The following is a 17,274-nucleotide window of genomic DNA, read 5'->3' as shown; positions in this document are numbered from 1 at the left end:
TGTAAACTTACAACTGGCTTATAAGGAAGCTGAGGGAGGCAGCAATGAGGTTTCTCAAAGTATTTTCAGCTAGAAAAGTCTGATTAGACTTGCTTCCAGTAGAGCTATTTAATAATCTGCAGGTTTTCTTGATGGTTTATCAAGCCTGAAATAAGTGTAGAAGGTCTCAAATGCTCTCAGTGCTAAATTATATCTCCACAGCTGTCAGAAACAGTCCCAGTTTAAGTGTGACAGTCTGCTCTCTGTGGTGTGAATTGGAGCAGGTCACAGGTATTGGGAGCCTTCTGTCACTCTCTGACCATTGACATCTGTGCAATTGAACTGACAATCTTAAAGCCTTTGAAGGGAGTGTATGGAAAAAAATAAAAATAATCCAACAAAAATGGGCCAGCTGCAAATTGGCTACACAAAGAATTCTAAACTTAGTCATCTCTGCAAATATTAGTCATTAAAAATGGCCAGTCAGTGCTGAAGTTAGCTCATTTTTATTAATTGTTCATTGAAAATGGTAACAGTTATCAGAGCAGAGTAGATTTTACCCAGTGTTTACTGATTACCAATGAGGTTCTTTCATAAAGACAAAATTTAGCAAATGGTGCACTCTGCCTTACCCCACAGTGAAGCAGCATATTTTAAACACATCATACTCTGCAACCTGAACGTCATTGACCTGCATGGTTAACATAATGACGATTTTCTGATTTATTCGCTGGATCTCCCCATTGCAGCTCTGTTTGTAGGTATGGAGGCTGATACTTATTTTCAGATTTATATGCAAATACACAAATGAACCTAAAATTATGTTTATTTTTGTCCCTTCTACTCTAGACAGGCAGTTCAAGTTCTTCGAGTGACTGCACATGGCCATTCCACTCTTGGTGTATGTGTACCCAGTGGTGTATTATCGCCTAGGCCGACTAGGCCTAGGGCAGCAAATTTGCAGGGACGGCAAATTTGAGCACCCACGGAGAAGCGCCCTGCCCCGCCACTCCAGCTCGGTTCTGCCTCCTCCACAAGCGTGCCGCCACGTCCTGTTTCCCCTGCCTCCCAGCGTTTGCGCAGTGAAAACAGCTGTTTCATGGGGCAGGGAGGGAAAGGGGAGGAGGGGGAACACGACGCGCTGAGGGAAGAGGCAGGGCTGGGGCAGGGATTTGGGGAAGGGATCCAATAGGGGCAGGGAGGGGGTGGAGTTGGGGCGGGGACTTTGGGGAAAGGGTTGGAATGGGGGTGGGGAAAGGGTGGAGTCAGGGCGAGGCGGCAATTATTTCAGGGCCTAGGGGCGGCAAAATCATTAATCCGCCACTGTGTGTACCTTGCGCACAGTCATCGGAAATTTTTCCCTCATAGGTACCATAGAAGCGGCTCAAGTGTTCTCTGCTGCTGCAGGCAGGCCAGTATAAAGGAACCCGAACTCCCTCAATTCCTTTTTACTGCCTGTGACGGTCATTGCAATTGCTTGACTTGCCTGAGCAAGTGCTCTCTCAGTGTGTTCATTGTAAATTAACTGTAGATATTTTTCTAGATATGTAGTGTTAATACACTATTTACAGTATAAACTAAGTATGTTTTCCTTTTTGGTCCCCAGTTTGGGGTGTTTTCCGTTACTTAGTACTGAGGGATGTCTTGATCACCAGGCTTCAAGACCTCTCTCTCTTGTGCTAGGCCAGTGCCCATGAGGAGCTCACACTCAAGCTGCTTGAAATGTTTAGGGGAAGTTCAAATTCAGGATTGTTTGTCAGACCTGCAAAGACTTTAAGCCTCGGACAAAGAAAGACAGAGAAGCCAGACTAAAGTTTTTACTCATGGAGGTGGCCCTGAGATCTCTGTCAGAATCCAGTTGGTCAGCATTGCTTAGGAGTGCACCTCTTATGTTGCTTGATTCCCAACACAGCTCTTTGTCCCTGGTACCTAAGAAGAGGCATAAGATCTCTAAGCAGGCCACCGAGAGAGGAAGGGCGCAGGCACCGAAGTCTTCTAGGCCTGGAGATGAAAGTAGAGTGCAGCTGAAATACAAGCTCTCCTCTTCTCCGGCACCTTTGAATCTGGCACCGAGGCAGGTACCATCAAGGGAGGTATTTGCATCAGTGAGCGATCTGCTGAGCATCTCTGTATCTATCTCCAGTAGGCCAGGACACCGCACTCTTGGTACCAGTGGACAGCAGCATCAGTGTAGCACTTAGTGCTCTGGCAACCTCCATGGCCTCAAACTGCAGTAGTGTCTGTCTGTCAGTATTGTCAAAACGGAAACCTTCATCGCCTCAAACTGCAGTAGTGTCTGTCTGTCAGTATTGTCAAAGGGGAAACCTCCAGGGTTGGCTGAGCTGCGTCCTTCTCTGACTTGACATTGTGCTCTGACACTGTCGAGAGCAGCCACTCCTTTGTCAGCAGAGGCAGAGTCGTCCTCTTCTGAATAGGAGATTGGTTTCTGTTTCCCAGCCTCATAGCCACTCTCTCTACTCTCCACCAAAGCCCTACTACCCTGCTAGGGAACCTTCAGCAAGAGTACCATCGGGTGGGTGACCAGGGGGTCAGTGGGGCTCACCACCTCTTCCAGTAGCCTTCTTGGAACCTGTAGGATTTCCCCCCAGTTTCTAGGTCATACACATGTTCTGGTTCTGTGTCCTTGGAGAGATATGGAATGCCTACTCACAATGCACCATCTGTTCCTGAGCCCGATACCTGCACTGGTACCGAGCAGCAAGAAGCAATTCAGGAGGGCCCTTCTGGACAGCTAGTGGAGGAGGAAGAAGTAGCCTCAGCCTGTGCTGACTTCTTCCTCTCCTGATGAGGGAGTCTCCTCCAGCATTTAGCCTCCCCCAGGTGACTATAAGGCCATCCTCCTTAGCAGCTCTTGGTGGCCTTTAGCCGGGAAATTCAGGGGGAGCAAGTTAAAGATTCCTCACGCTGCCCTGTTGACATTTTGGCCACAGCAGGTCCTTCAAAGATGACCTTACCTATTAATGCAGCAATTATGGACCTCATTAAGGCTTTCTGGTAGATCCCTTTGTCCCTTCACCCTTTCTCAAGAAGGGCGAAATATAAATATTGTGTTCCATCCCAAGGGTTTGAATACTTATATTCTCATCAACCCTGAGATTTCTGGTGGTGTCAGCAGCCAATGAAAGGGAATGACAAGGGCAACAGGGGAGTCCTCTAAATTGAAAGACACAAAATAACCTAGAGCTATTTGGTAGAAAAGTTTATTCTAGTAGAGGGTGGCAATGCAGGATTGCCAACCAGTAAGTGATTTTGGGTCAGTATAATTTTAACGCGTGGGACTCTATTTTAAAGTTTAGAGACATGCTGTCACAGAAGGGTAGGCAGAAGTTCCCATCATTAGCTGATGAAGGGAAATCTGTAGGAAGACTTTAGCTGCAGGGTGCACTGGATGCGTAGACTTGATGATTAGGTTCATGGCTTATGCAGTGACCGCGCACAGGAGCTCTTGACTGCAATGCTCAGGGCTTCCATAAGAGATCTAACAAACTTTACACAATCTGCCCTTCAAAGGGTCTTCACTGTTCTCAGAGCAAACTGTCTAAGCTCCATGGCTTGGGCAACTTTAAAGTCTTTGGGATTATACCCTTCAGCCCCATCCAGAAAGCACTTCCGCCCATAGCAGACCCACCTTTACTCTGCCCCTGCAGCAGAACCTTCAGAGAAATAAGAATTGGGGTTATAGACATAGAGCACCTCCTCCTCCTCCTCTCTCTGCATCAATGCCTGCTCCACCTACACAGTCAGGGGTGCTAAATGGGCATTTTGACAGGACACTGTGGAAGTGGGCTATACCCTCCAATTTGATTTTACACCTCCTTCTCCATTCCTTTTTCTGGATCCACTCTCACAAGGAGCTCCTAATCCAGGAGGTTCAGTCTCTCCTCAGGTAGGAGCCAAAGAGGAAATTCTACAGTGTCACAGAGAGAAGGGGTTCTATTCTTTTTATTTCCTAATCTTGAAAGCAAAGGCAGGACTCAGACCAACTTTAGACCTGCATCAGCTCAACAAATATCTCAAAAAGATAAAGTTTTGCATGGTCACCCTGTCTTACATTGTTCCCTCCCTGGAGACTGGTATGCTACCCTTAATTTAAGAGATGTCTGCTTTCATGTGGCAATTTATCACAGTCATGGAAAGTTTCTCAGGTTCATAGTAAAGCACACTCATTACCAGTTCACCAAGCTGCCTTTCAGCCTATAGGCAGCTCCTTGGGTTTTCACAGAATGTATGTCTATGGTAGCAGCTTTCCTGAGGAGACTAGGAGTACAGGTCGACCCTTACCTGGATGACTGGCTAGTCAAGGGCAGGTCCCTGGCTCAGGTTCTCTCCAGTGTTCCACTCAACCAGTCAACCTTCAAAGTTCTAGATCTACTGATCATCTCAGATAAGTATGCCCTTTGTCCATTTCAGCAGATAGAGTTTATAGGATCAGTGCTGGACTCTACTCAGGCCAAAGCTTTCCTTCCAGACACAAGATTCTAAACAATTCTATCTTTTGTGCCAGATCTCAAGGTTCACCCAATCACAGAAGCTCAAAATTGTACAAGGCTTCTCAAGCATATTGTCTTTGGTATGTATATAGTCCAGCATGCCAGGCTGCGCCTCAGGCCTCTTCAAAGTTGACTGGCCTCCATTTATTTGCCAAGACATCACTGTCTGAACACGGTGCCCTCTTGGGCTCTGACTTCATGAGATAGGTGGACAGAGCCACTCAGTTTTTGGGGGGTGTTCCCTTTGTCCATCCTCAGCCTTTGCTGACATTGGTGATGGACAAGTCTGCCATGGGATTGGTGCTGGAGGGGAGTTCAACTGGTCCCCCTCTGAACTCAAGGTCTGTGGTCCTCAAGGGATTTCTCTCTTCATATCAACATCAGAGAGCCAAGGGCTGTCCACCTCACCTGTCAGACCTTGCTACCTCATGTCAAGGGGAAAAGCCTGTTTGTTCTCATAGACAACAGTGTGGAGATGTTTTGCCTCAGCAGCCAGGGAGGAACTCACTCTTCTCTGCTTTTGTCAGGAAGCAATTCACCTATGGAATTTTTGCATTGCCAGTTCAAGTACGTAAATTAAGCTGTCATAGGATAAAAGGGAAGGTCCTTTCATGGATTGAGAACTGGCTAAAAGACAAGGAACAAAGGGTAGGAATTAATGGTAAATTCTCAGAATGGAGAGGGGTAACTAGTGGTGTTCCCCAAGGGTCAGTCCTAGGACCAATCCTATTCAATTTATTCTTAAATGATCTGGAGAAAGGGGTAAACAGTGAGGTGGCAAAGTTTGCAGATGATACTAAACTACTCAAGATACTTAAGACCAAAGCAGATTGTGAAGAACTTCAAAAAGATCTCCCAAAACTAAGTGATTGGGCAACAAAATGGCAAATGAAATTTAATGTGGATAAATGTAAAGTAATGCACCTTGGAAAAAATAACCCCAACTATACATGCAATATGATGGGGGCTACTTTAGCTACAACGAATCAGGAAAAAGATCTTGGCGTCATCGTGGATAGTTCTCTGAAGATGTCCACGCAATGTGCAGAAGCAGTCAAAAAAAGCAAACAAGATGTTAGGAATCATTAAAAAGGGGATAGAGAATAAGACTGAGAATATATTATTGCCCTTATATAAATCCATGGTATGCCCACATCTCGAATACTGTGTACAGATGTGGTCTCCTCACCTCAAAAAAAGATATTCTAGCACTAGAAAAGGTTCAGAAAAGGGCAACTAAAATGATTAGGGGTTTGGAAAGGGTCCCATACGAGGAAAGATTAAAGAGGCTAGGCCTCTTCATCTTGGAAAAGAGGAGACTAAGGGGGGATATGATAGAGGTATATAAAATCAGGAGTGATGTGGAGAAAGTGGATAAGGAAAAGTTATTTACTTATTCCCATAATACAAGAACTAGGGGTCACCAAATGAAATTAATAGGTAGCAGGTTTAAAACAAATAAAAGGAAGTTCTTCTTCACGCAGCGCACAGTCAACTTGTGGAACTCCTTACCTGAGGAGGTTGTGAAGGCTGGGACTATAACAATGTTTAAAAGGGAACTGGATAAATTCATGGTGGCTAAGTCCATAAATGGCTATTATCCAGGAAGGGTAAAGAATGGTGTCCCTAGCCTCTGTTCATCAGAGGATGGAGATGGATGGTAGGAGAGAGATCATTTGATCATTGCCTGTTAGCTTCACTCCCTCGGGGGCACCTGGCATTGGCCACTGTCGGTAGACAGATACTGGGCTAGATGGATCTTTGGTCTGACCCAATATGGCCATTCTTATGTTCTTATGTTATGTTCAATCTCAAAGCCTCTTATCTTCCAGGAGTGTGGAATAAACTGGTGGGCTGCTTAAGCAGGTCATATACCAGTGTTCTCTCCTCCTGAATGTAGTCAGATACATTTTCTAGGAGTGGGGGACTCCCCAGATGGAACTTTTGGCAACCAAGGACAGACAGGAAATACCTATAATTTTGTCTACAAGGCCACAGTCCCAGTTCAATCACAGACACTTTCCTGCTATCCTGACAAACAAGGTATACTATGCTTTTTCCTTAATCTCATTCCTGCACAGAATGCTGCTAAAGATCAAGCTGGACCAGGCCTCAGTTATATTAATAGCACCAGTGTGACCGCAACAGCAATGGTTCTCCACTCTACTGGATCTGTTAGTGCAGGCTCCAAGTCAAGATGCAATGGGAGTGAAATTGATCTCCCAAGGTCATAATTGCTTCAACCAAAGCTGCGGGCCTTTCATTTAATGGCCTGGAGGTTCCATGGCTAAATCCTAGGGAGGAATCTTGCTTGGAGCAAGTTTGCCATGTCTTGTAAAATAGTAGAAAGCCATCTACCAGAGCTGCATACATGTCAAAATGGAGGCATTTTTCCATTGGGTCTTGTCAATCCAGTTTCTCACCAATGCAGTCCTCTTATCCAGCATATCCTGGACTATCTATTGCACCTAAAATGGCAAGGTTTAGTAATTTTTTCTATCCAAGGTCCACCTGGCAGCAATATCACATGTTCTATCCTCATATGGGTTACTGTTCTATATTCTCTAGTGATATGACAATCAGATTTGTGAAGGGCCTGGAATGGTTGTACCCTCAAATAAGGAAACCTATCCAGCCCTGGGGCTTGAACCTAGTTTTGTCAAAGCTCATGGGGCACCATTTGAGCCTCTAATAACATGATCCCTAGTGTCCCTATATATGAAGGTGGCTGTCCTGATACCTATCACTTTGGCTGGGATGGTGGCCAAGCTGCACTCTCTAACCCCAAACCACTATATACAATCTTCTTTAAGGATAAACTGTACTTGCATTCTCATCCAAGATTCCTCTCTAAAGTGGTATATACTTTTCATATTAACAAGTCAATTAACTTAACTACATTTTACTCAACACTGCAGGCCAATAGACAGGAGCAACATCTGCACATCTTAGATATTAGAAGGGAATAGGCATTCTACATAGACAGGTTTAATAGTTTTGTTTGTCAGCCCAACTATTTGTAACCGTAGCAGATGGAATGAAGGGTTTCCTGGTTTCTTTGTAAAGAATTTGGTCTTGGATAACTTCCTGGATTCATGTTTGTTCTGATCTGAAAGACAGTTCCCAGACATGCAGTGAGGCATGTTCCATAAGATTGCAAGTGGCCTCATTGAGTCCCTCTCCAGGAGATTTGTAGAGCAGCAGACTGGTCTTCAGTTCACACCTTCACATCACATTATGCCATTACTCAGTACTCCAGAGACAATGCTACATTTGGACAAGTTGTACTCCAGTCTATATGTACATAAACTCTGATCGCTTCTTCTACTTTACCGTTTGTGACTCACCGAGAGTGGAATTCACATGTGAAATCACTCAAAGAACAAACAGTTCTTAACCTTTTGTAACCATGTTGGTCTTTGAGAGGTGTTTCACATGTCCGTTCTACAATCCGTCCTCTTACTTACATTGGAATTGTCCAGTGAGAAGGAACTGAGGGGCAAATGGGCACTTTATACCACATATAGTGGTGTGTGGTAGCAGAGGGCACTCAAGCCATCCTGACAGGTACCACCAAGGGAAGAATTTCTGACAACTGTGTGCAGGAGACACACATCAAGAATGGAATGGACATGTGCAACACATCTTGAAGAACAACAAAGAAGTAGTTACAAAGAATTAGTAACCATTTTTTTCCACTGGAAAATCCAGGTTAACATGTTCCTGTGTTTTGGCTGGCAATAACCTTCTGTGAGCTATTTGGAGCTGCCTGTGTGATTTATGAATACTGTATCTTGACCAAGTTATTGTGATGTTTTCGGTATACATATATTGTGTGAATTCAATAGCAGGATTGTCAGGAAATGCACTCGGGAAGGTGGGAGATGATCTACACCTCAGCAAACACTTGAGAGACAATGCAAGTGCCATTCATTTTGATACCTGGGCCCAGGTCTCTGCTGGGCCTGTCAGACAGGTTTCCTCAGAAATGACTCAGATCCTGTAAATCGCAGGAGGGTTTAAAGAGACACACTCCCTCCATCACAGGGGGAACACAGAGTTTTGAGCTAAGACCCCAGATCCTGCAGTGTGTGCGTTTGGGGGAAGATAGACCTGTGGGGTCCCCATCAGGAGGATGGTGAGACCTTAGGTAAGACAGACATATATGTAGACTTTTTGTTGTTTTAAAATTCTTTATATTGTGCAATGTTCCTATGGTTAAATAAATGTAACCCTTCTGCCAGGAGAAGCCAGCAGCAACTAGGGCTGGGTTCAATATCTAGGAGTTCCTTTCCATTGATACAACACCGAACTGGCTCTAGCCTCAACCCAGTAACCTGGGAAAATTACACACCACCCTGGGTGCCTCTGAGAGGCAATACTTCCCCACTCGCAAGCACAGAGTCTGAGTATAGAAAAGAAAATTGTAATAAAAGGAGAGAAGTAACTCAGCATTAATTTGGGGAAACAGGACAAACAGGATTCATAAAAATAAACTATGAGCAAAAGAGCCAACTCCAAGTAAGTTGGGCAGTGTCCTTTTCCCCTCAGGTTCTTAAGTCCAGCAACCCAAAAGTCCCTTTCATATGCACCTTTCTCTGCACCCCACTCACAGTTACTCTCCTTGGTTAGTGCAGACCCAGAATTCAGAGGTGTCTGCAGAGTTCACCTCCCATCTTGGGTGGTGGGGTGAGGGTAAAGAGGCATCTTACTCACTCCACTGCTTGGGCATTCGCTCAGCGCCCCTCTCTGCCAGCTGTCCTGCTGGTCGCTGGCTGTTCCTGTTAACCACCTGCTCGCTGCTCCCACCGGCCACTCCCGCTGGCTGACACCGCTCTGCCAGCCAGCCTGCTGCCCGATTGCCGTGCCTCTCTGCCTCACCAGCCACTCTTTCACCAGCCAACGATCAGTCACCTGCTGCCACCTGCCTCTCTGCTGTGTCCCCTGCACATCAGTCTCTTAGTAATTTTCAGCTCTTTGCAGGCTGGGCATTAACACAGCCCCATCTCAAGTGACTTCAGCTCTCAGTGATTTTTAGCTCTTAGTGGCAGGGCAGAAATACAGTCCTACCACAACTGATTTTAGCTCTGATTGAGCATTTAAAATAACAAAGAGGCTCCTAATAAGCCTATTTAGCTCTTTCTTTGAACAGAAGTGGGGATATCAGGTTAAACCAGTCCAGGGAGGATGCTGGTACACCTGTCCCTACCCCTCTTACTTTCACAGGACTCTGGCATTCGAGCCACTGGCTTAACAAGGTTCTTTCAGCTGAGGATGACCCCCTTCTTTGTGACAGGTTAAGCACAGTCCTGCTTCGCTATATTCATACAATAATGCCAACACTGGTAACAGCATTTCAGTACCCCTGCATTCAGTACTAAAGTAATTTTTAACCCAACACCAGCCAAAGTTGATAGCAAGCGCCCCCAGTTAGCTGTCAGGGGAGAATTCATTCAGTGCATTTAGACCCTTACATCAACAGTACTTTTGTTTTAAGAAGGCTGCTTAGGGTTACTGTAATCCACTGGCCAAAAGCTCCCAAAGGGAAGACCATGTAACAAACCAAGTTGGATCTCTTGGGTAAGCATGATGGATACACAGGATGAAGTCTAAGAGTGGGAGAACCATGGGATTCTATCCTAGGCAAGATAAAGGCACAAGGAGAGACCAGAGGGCAGTGCACTCAGAAAGAACAAATAGAGGGGTGAGAAGTACAGCCTGTCCCATAACTGTGACCTCATCCTTCTCAGAGAAGGAGTTATCTGCAGGGACTGGAACAGAGACCAGAGTTTCCATTGCCTGCTTATAGGGCTCACATACTCAAATATGCAAACTAATGTACTCTGTCTTATGTCTTATGGTGGAATATGCCTCCCCGCCCCATGTCTGTGGTCCCTGGGGACCAAGTGTCCCCTCCCTCTCTGAAGAGCTGCCAGCATTGGAACAAAACAATTCTACCACGTTTTCCTTTGAGCTGCTGCTTTTCCTGCATGTGAGCAGCCGGCCCAGCTTCTGGTTGGAATTTGGTTCATTCTATCAACAAAACCAAATAGAAGCTGCTACAGTGATGGCACATTATAAGAGACAGAATAGAATGATGTTAGGTTTACATTTTATTTTTGACTCAAATTTTATTTTCACTCCAGAGTCACTGTTTATCATATACATGGGTAAATCCTTCAGCCATAGTGTCATTTTCTCTCCAGCCATCCAATCACACAAGCTTCCCTCCTCAGCTCCCTGTACAAAATGACACTTAACAATCACATCGGTGCCATTTTAGGAGACAAAATAGCACGACAATTTTCCTTGAGCTTTTGGTCGGCAAGTGACTTAGGAAAGTAACCCCATTGAGGAAGGATGAAGATCAAAAGTTTTGCTATAGAAAGGATGATGAAAAACTGATCATGATAATTTATGTGTATTGGGATAGGGCCTAGGATCCCCTGTCATGGGGCCCCCAGGACCCCAACGTGGTTAGTATTGTACAAACAGAATAAAAGGCCAGAAGGCACCATTGTGATCGTCTTGTCTGATGCCCTGTATAACACAGGCCCCAGAATAATTCCAAAAGCAGATCTTTTAGGGCAACATTCAATCTTGATTTAAAAACTGCCAGTGATGGAGAATGGTTAATTGTCCACACTGTTAAAAATGTACACCTGATTTCCAGTCTGAATTTGTCTAGCTTCAGATTCCACCCATTGGGATCACAATGTTCCTTTCCCTGCTGGATTGAGGAGTCCATTATTAAAGATTTATTCCCCAGGCAGGCACTTACAGACTGTAATCAAGTCACCCCTTAACCTTCTCTTTGTTAACCTAAATAGATTGAGCTCTTTGAGTATATTACTATAAGAAATAATTTCCAATCCTTTAATCATTCTTGTAGCATTTCTCTGAGACCTCCTCAATTTATCAACCTCCTCCTTGAATTGCGGACACTACAGCTGGACAGAGTATCACAACAACATTCATACCAGTGCCAAACACAGAGATAAAATAACCTTCTTCACTCCTGCTCGTGTCATGACCCACAGGTCTTGAATGTGCGGCTGCACTGTTTATAGGAGCAGTCGTGCTCCAAGTATCTATCTGGCAGTCTGCTGACACTTGCTTACCTGGAACCCATGAAGCTCAGTCCCAGTTAGAGGCTCCACCCCTGCAGTCCTATTGATGGAGTTCCAGAGCAGCTGGTTGGCCCTCTGGTCCTACTTAAGCCAGCAGCAGGAACAGGACGCTGTCTGAACAAGGGTGCTCCACCCCATTCTAGACTATGTGCTTCCTGAACCAATGTGACTTCTGGCTCGTGATTCTGATCTCCAATTTGTCTCCTGCTTCTGACATCCCAGTAAACTGACTCCTGTCTTGTGATTGTGGACTCTGGCTCTGACTACTAGGTCTGGGTGTGCACAAGCCGGCTGAGACAACTTGAGATTCCCCTTGTGACGGAGGCCCTGTTTGTCAAGGCTGGCTGCCCCCATTGGCCCAGTGTGGGGTTTGTACCCTGCGTCTCCCAGTCGTTGGGATTCCCTGTTAGATCAGGTAATTGCAGCAAGGTGGGCTCCGGACCCCTGGCGGGGCCACGTAAACAAACAGTCCATAGCCTCTGAGCCTCTGGGCTGGGACCAACAACAACAATTGGAGTTTTGGCCCTCTGGGAAGGGCAGGACAATGATCTGCTTGTAGCCCCTGAGCGTGACTAGGCAAACAGTCTATGGGCCCTAAGCTGCCTGACTGGTGCAGACAGTAGCAATTAACAAACAGTCTATAGCCTCTAAGCCTCCTGGCTGGGGCAGACAATAGCAATTGGGGTTCTAGCCCTCTGGGTAAGGCAGAACAACAATCAGTCTGTCGCCCCTGGGAGGGGCAGAACAAATAGTCTATGGTCCCTGAGCCTCTGGGCTGGGATTGAGGGCAAACAGCAGCCACTCTTAGTGGCTCGTGGGGTGTGGTAGAGGAACCCGGCCCCTCCCACTCCACTGGGTTCCGAACCAGGGCCCTATGAAGGACTTCCCCAGTACGGGTTTAGGCATCAGCTTCTACTACATCCCCTGGGTCACTGTCTACCACAAACTGCGTCCCAGGCCTCTCCTCAGCTGGCAGTGGCCTGGTGTCCCCGTCAGTCTCTGCTAATGGCAAGTCATCCGCAGAATAGTCTGGGTCCACTTGCTCTGCAACTTGGAGCATCACCAGCACCTCTGGAGAAGCCTGCAGGTCACGTCCTTCCTCCTCCACAGCCAGCCCCGACTGAGCAGGGCTGCTTCCTTTTATCTGACTCTTCCACCTGGAACATGTGCAGCAGGGGAAAGGAGGCATGGCCTCCTTGGACCACAGTAAATGGTCCATCCCTGTTGGGTTGGTACACCCCGTCACACTCCTGGTTATGTATCCAAGGATTGCATTAGCCCTTTTGGCAACAATGTTGCACTAGGAGCTCATGTTCAGCTGATTATTCACCATGACACCCAAAGCTTTTTCAGAGTCACTGCCTCCCAGGATAGAGTCCCTTACTGTATAAGTATAGCCTACTATCTTTGATAGCCATATTAAAACACATATTGTTTGCCTGTACCCACTTACCAAGCAATCCAGATCACTGTGTCCTCTTCACTATTTACTACTCCCCCAATTTTTATGTCATCTGCTATCATTGTGGATTTTATGCTTTCTTCCAGGTAATTGATACAAATGTTAAAAAGTGTAGGGCCCTGTGAGACTCCACTAGAAACACAGTCATTCAGTGATGATTCCCTATTTACAATCACATTTTAAGACCTATCAGAAAGCCAGTTTTTAATCCATTTAATGTGTACGACATTTTGTATCATTCTAGTCTTTTAATTAAAATGTCAGGTGATACCAAGTCAACTCCTTTACAGAACTCTATGTATATTATACAAACACTATTTTATCAAAAAACTTGTAATCTCTCTCTCTCTCTCTCTCTCTCTCTCTCTCTCTCTCTCTCTCACACACACACACACACACACACACACACACACAGAGCCTGTCAAGTTAGTTTGCAGGATCTATTTCTGTAAACTCATGTTGACTGGCATTGATTTTATTATCCTTCTTTAATTCTTTATTAATTGAGTCCTGTATCAGCCACTCCATTATCTTGCCCATCCCCGGGAGCAAGATTGACGTCAGACCGACAGGCCTATAATTTCCCAGGTCATCCCATTTACCCCTTTATATATATTGGCACATTAACTTTTTTCCAATCTTTTAGAATGTCTGCAGTGTTCCAAAACTTATCGAACAGTCAGTTCAACAATAACGGTCCAGTGAGCTGCTCATCCAGCTCCTTTAAAACTCTTGGATACAAGTTATCTGGATCTGCTGATTTAAAAAGGAAAACAAGGAAAAAAAGGAAATTACTATAACAGAACTGATTAAAAAGCTTCTTTACCTGTAGTTTAATAAAGCAAGAACTTTTTAAGTGACTGAGCCAAATCCACAAGCTTCCCCCAGGGATTTCATACATGAATAACTGAATGAACCATATAATGTCTCATAGCTTCTTCAGCCTTCTAGCTCCTCTCAGATTCCAGTCAATGATGAGAGACACTGGATCCTCATTAAATATCAGATTAAATGAAAGGTCTGAGTCTTTATCTTTAAAGCCTTCAGTGGGCTGAGCCTGAACTATCTCAATAACCCAGCACCTCCTCTATGATTAAAATCCACCACAAAGGCTGCCATTAACTTCAGTACAGCTGCACAGAATAAGGGCTAAATTTGGTCCAGAGTGTGTATGTTACTCAGCAGGTATCTGGAATGGATAATTTACTAGCTCATTGAGGTACTACAGAACTAATTTGTATTGTAATATGTAGGCGTTGCTGGGCATCTCATGTCAATGAGCTTCTACTCCTGTCCAATGCACCACTAAATGAACAAATCTAGCTGGGCCCAATCCTGAACTTCTGTCAAAGGGCCCTGTCACCCTCTATACACACTACTAACATATAGTGGACATGAAACTCTGGGAGGGTCTCCTTGCAGAATTTCAGCTAGATCATTCTGTGGGAAGCATGTGGTTTGTCTTCCAGCAGAATGACCAAAGGTCTTGATCCCCCAAACCTGTAGATCCATCAAGATCCATGCAGATTTTGGAGGATCCATTGGTGCAGGGCCATCTTCACAGGGGCCTGGTGCCCCCTCCCTACCACTCATTTCATCTAGCTCTTTTCTGGCTCCTCCCACTCCCTGCAGGATCCTTGTTGCCTTTGCATCCCACTTTACTAGCCATCAAGGGAGGCTTTGAAGCTTTGAGAGGGACAGCAGATAAGATGAGTCCAACAGGGGCCAGTATTAACTTACTCATGAAATGCCAAGTATTCTTATTTAATGATAAAGGTCCTATGGGACTGGGGAGGGAGAAGGGGAAGCTGCACAATGTGGTCATTCCCCTGCCCTTTCCCACCAGAGCATCCCCCCTCCCCTCAGTGCAAAGCCAAAGCCCTGTGGAACAATCACAGAGGGTATTTTAGGAGGCAGAGAGGAACAATGAAGTGGGGAAAGCACTCATTCTGGACCCAGAGATGTGCTGGAATATTGTCCCTTCCACCCACAGAGGTGGATGAGATGATACACTTTTTACTTACTCAGACTAATCTCCCCATGGACTCTAGGACTGGGTCCCCTGGGAGAAACAAAAGATGTTTTGTTTCTAATGGGGATATAAAAATGGTGAACCTAGGAAACAAAAATAAACCCAGCTTCATCTGCTTGTCAGTTATATAAACACATTAACAAGAATGATGTCTGCTTCTCAGGCTTCGCGTTCCAGCAGAGAACAGGTGATAAATTAGCAGCAGATTTTAAGCCAGAAAAATGAAATGTGTAGTGAAAATCAAGAGCAACACGTAGGCAAGGGGAGAATGATGACATTTAAAATCATTGTAACAGCCTGCAACAAAAATAGAATATTAAGTGAAATCCCAGGGTTCTAATTAATGCCATTCAAGATCAATCCATTAAGAACACAAAGTACTGTAATTAGTTACAAACACCTAACTGAAAGGTATTTACCAAGTTTGACTTACACACAAATAATTGGTTTTTGATTTGGAATAATGGTGGTTTGATCTTGTGCTGGAGAGCCTGAGGCTGGCCACCCCACCTTATGTGGTGAAATCACCTGAGGGTAAGCAAGTGCTCCTAGATTAAAGGCAGCAGGGTGACTGGGCAACAAAATGACAGATTAATTTCAATGTTGATAAATGCAAAGTAACGCACACTAGAAAACATAATCCCAACTATACATATAAAATGATAGGGGTCTAAATTAGCTGTTATCTCTCAAGAAAGAGATCTTGGAGTCACTGTGGATAGTTCTCTGAAAACATCCACTCAATGTGCAGTGGCAGTCAAAACAGCTAACAGGATGTTGGGAATCATTAAGAAAGGGATAGATATAAAGACAGAAAATATCATATTGCCTCTATATAAATCAATGGTATGCCCACATCTTGAATACTGCGTACAGATGTGGTCGCCCTATCTCAAAAAAGATATATTGGAATTGGAAAAGGTTCAGAAAAGGGCAACAAAAATTATTAGATGTATGTAACAGCTTCCATATGAGGAGAGATTAATAAGACTGGGACTTTGTAGCTTAGAAAAGAGATGACTAAGAGGGGATATGATAAAGGTCTATAAAAATCATGACTGGTGTGGAGAAAGTAAATAAGGAAGTGTTATTTACTCCTTCTCATATCACCAGAAATAGGGGTTACCAAATAAAATTAATGGGCAGCAGGTTTAAAACAAACAAAAGGAAGTATTTCTTACACAATGCACAGTCAACCTGTGGAACTCTTTGACTGGATTTTGTGAAGGTCAAGACTATAACAGGGTTAAAAAAAGAACTAGAGAAATTAATGGTGGATAGGTCCATCAGTGGCTGTTTGCTAGGATGGGCAGGGATGGTGTCCCTAGCCTCTGTTTGCCAGAAGCTGGGAGTGGGTGACAGGGGATGGATCACTTGATGATTACCTGTTCTGTTCATTCCCTCTAGGGCAACTGGCATTGGCCACTGTCGGAAGACAGGATTACTGGTCTAGATGAACCTTTGGTCTGACTCAATATGGCTGTTCTTTCTTATGTTCTTAAGTGGCTGGGAAGTGAGAAAGTAATTGAGACTTCAAGAAGCAGGTGAGAGCTGTCCAGGTAAGGAGGCCTGGAATGGGCCTTGCCCAAGAAGCAAGGGAGAGACTGACAGTAGACCCTCAGGGAGGAGGGTGCTATGCCCAGCTAAAATGGAAGAGAAGAATGCATTAGTCTTTGTTTTGTTTTGAAAGCCTTTTTGTTGGACTACTGGGAGAAGCACACTGAGCTTGGGGCCTGGAGAGCCAGTGTGCACCAGAGGGCTCAATATCACCGTCCCTTCTGGTGATTTTTTTTTATAAGTATTCTGTGAATGGTGACTTTTTAAAGGGTCCCTGAAGTGAAAGGATGGCCACAGAGGTCGGGTGCTGTAGAGTGACCTCTGTCCATAAAAGGTGCTCAAGGGGCAATACGTGGCCACACCACATTTGGTAAATCACCATTTATGTAGTCTGCACATGCTTAAAACAGACCTTCATCTCAGTGGCTTCTAGACTGCCATTGTGTTTAACTAGAGAAGCTAGTGTTTAAAATAATCTCTTATGAACGGGGGGAGGGATAGCTCAGTGGTTTGAGCATTGGCCTATTAAATCCAGGGCTTGTGAGCTCCATCTTCGAGGGGGCCATTTAGGGAACTGGGGTTTAAAAAAAAAACCGTCTGGAG

This window comes from Gopherus flavomarginatus, chromosome 2 (genome assembly GCF_025201925.1).
Source record: "Gopherus flavomarginatus isolate rGopFla2 chromosome 2, rGopFla2.mat.asm, whole genome shotgun sequence".
NCBI classification, from domain to species: Eukaryota; Metazoa; Chordata; order Testudines; family Testudinidae; genus Gopherus; species Gopherus flavomarginatus.
The sequence above is the reverse complement of the archived record's forward strand: the minus strand, read 5'-3'. Positions refer to the sequence as shown.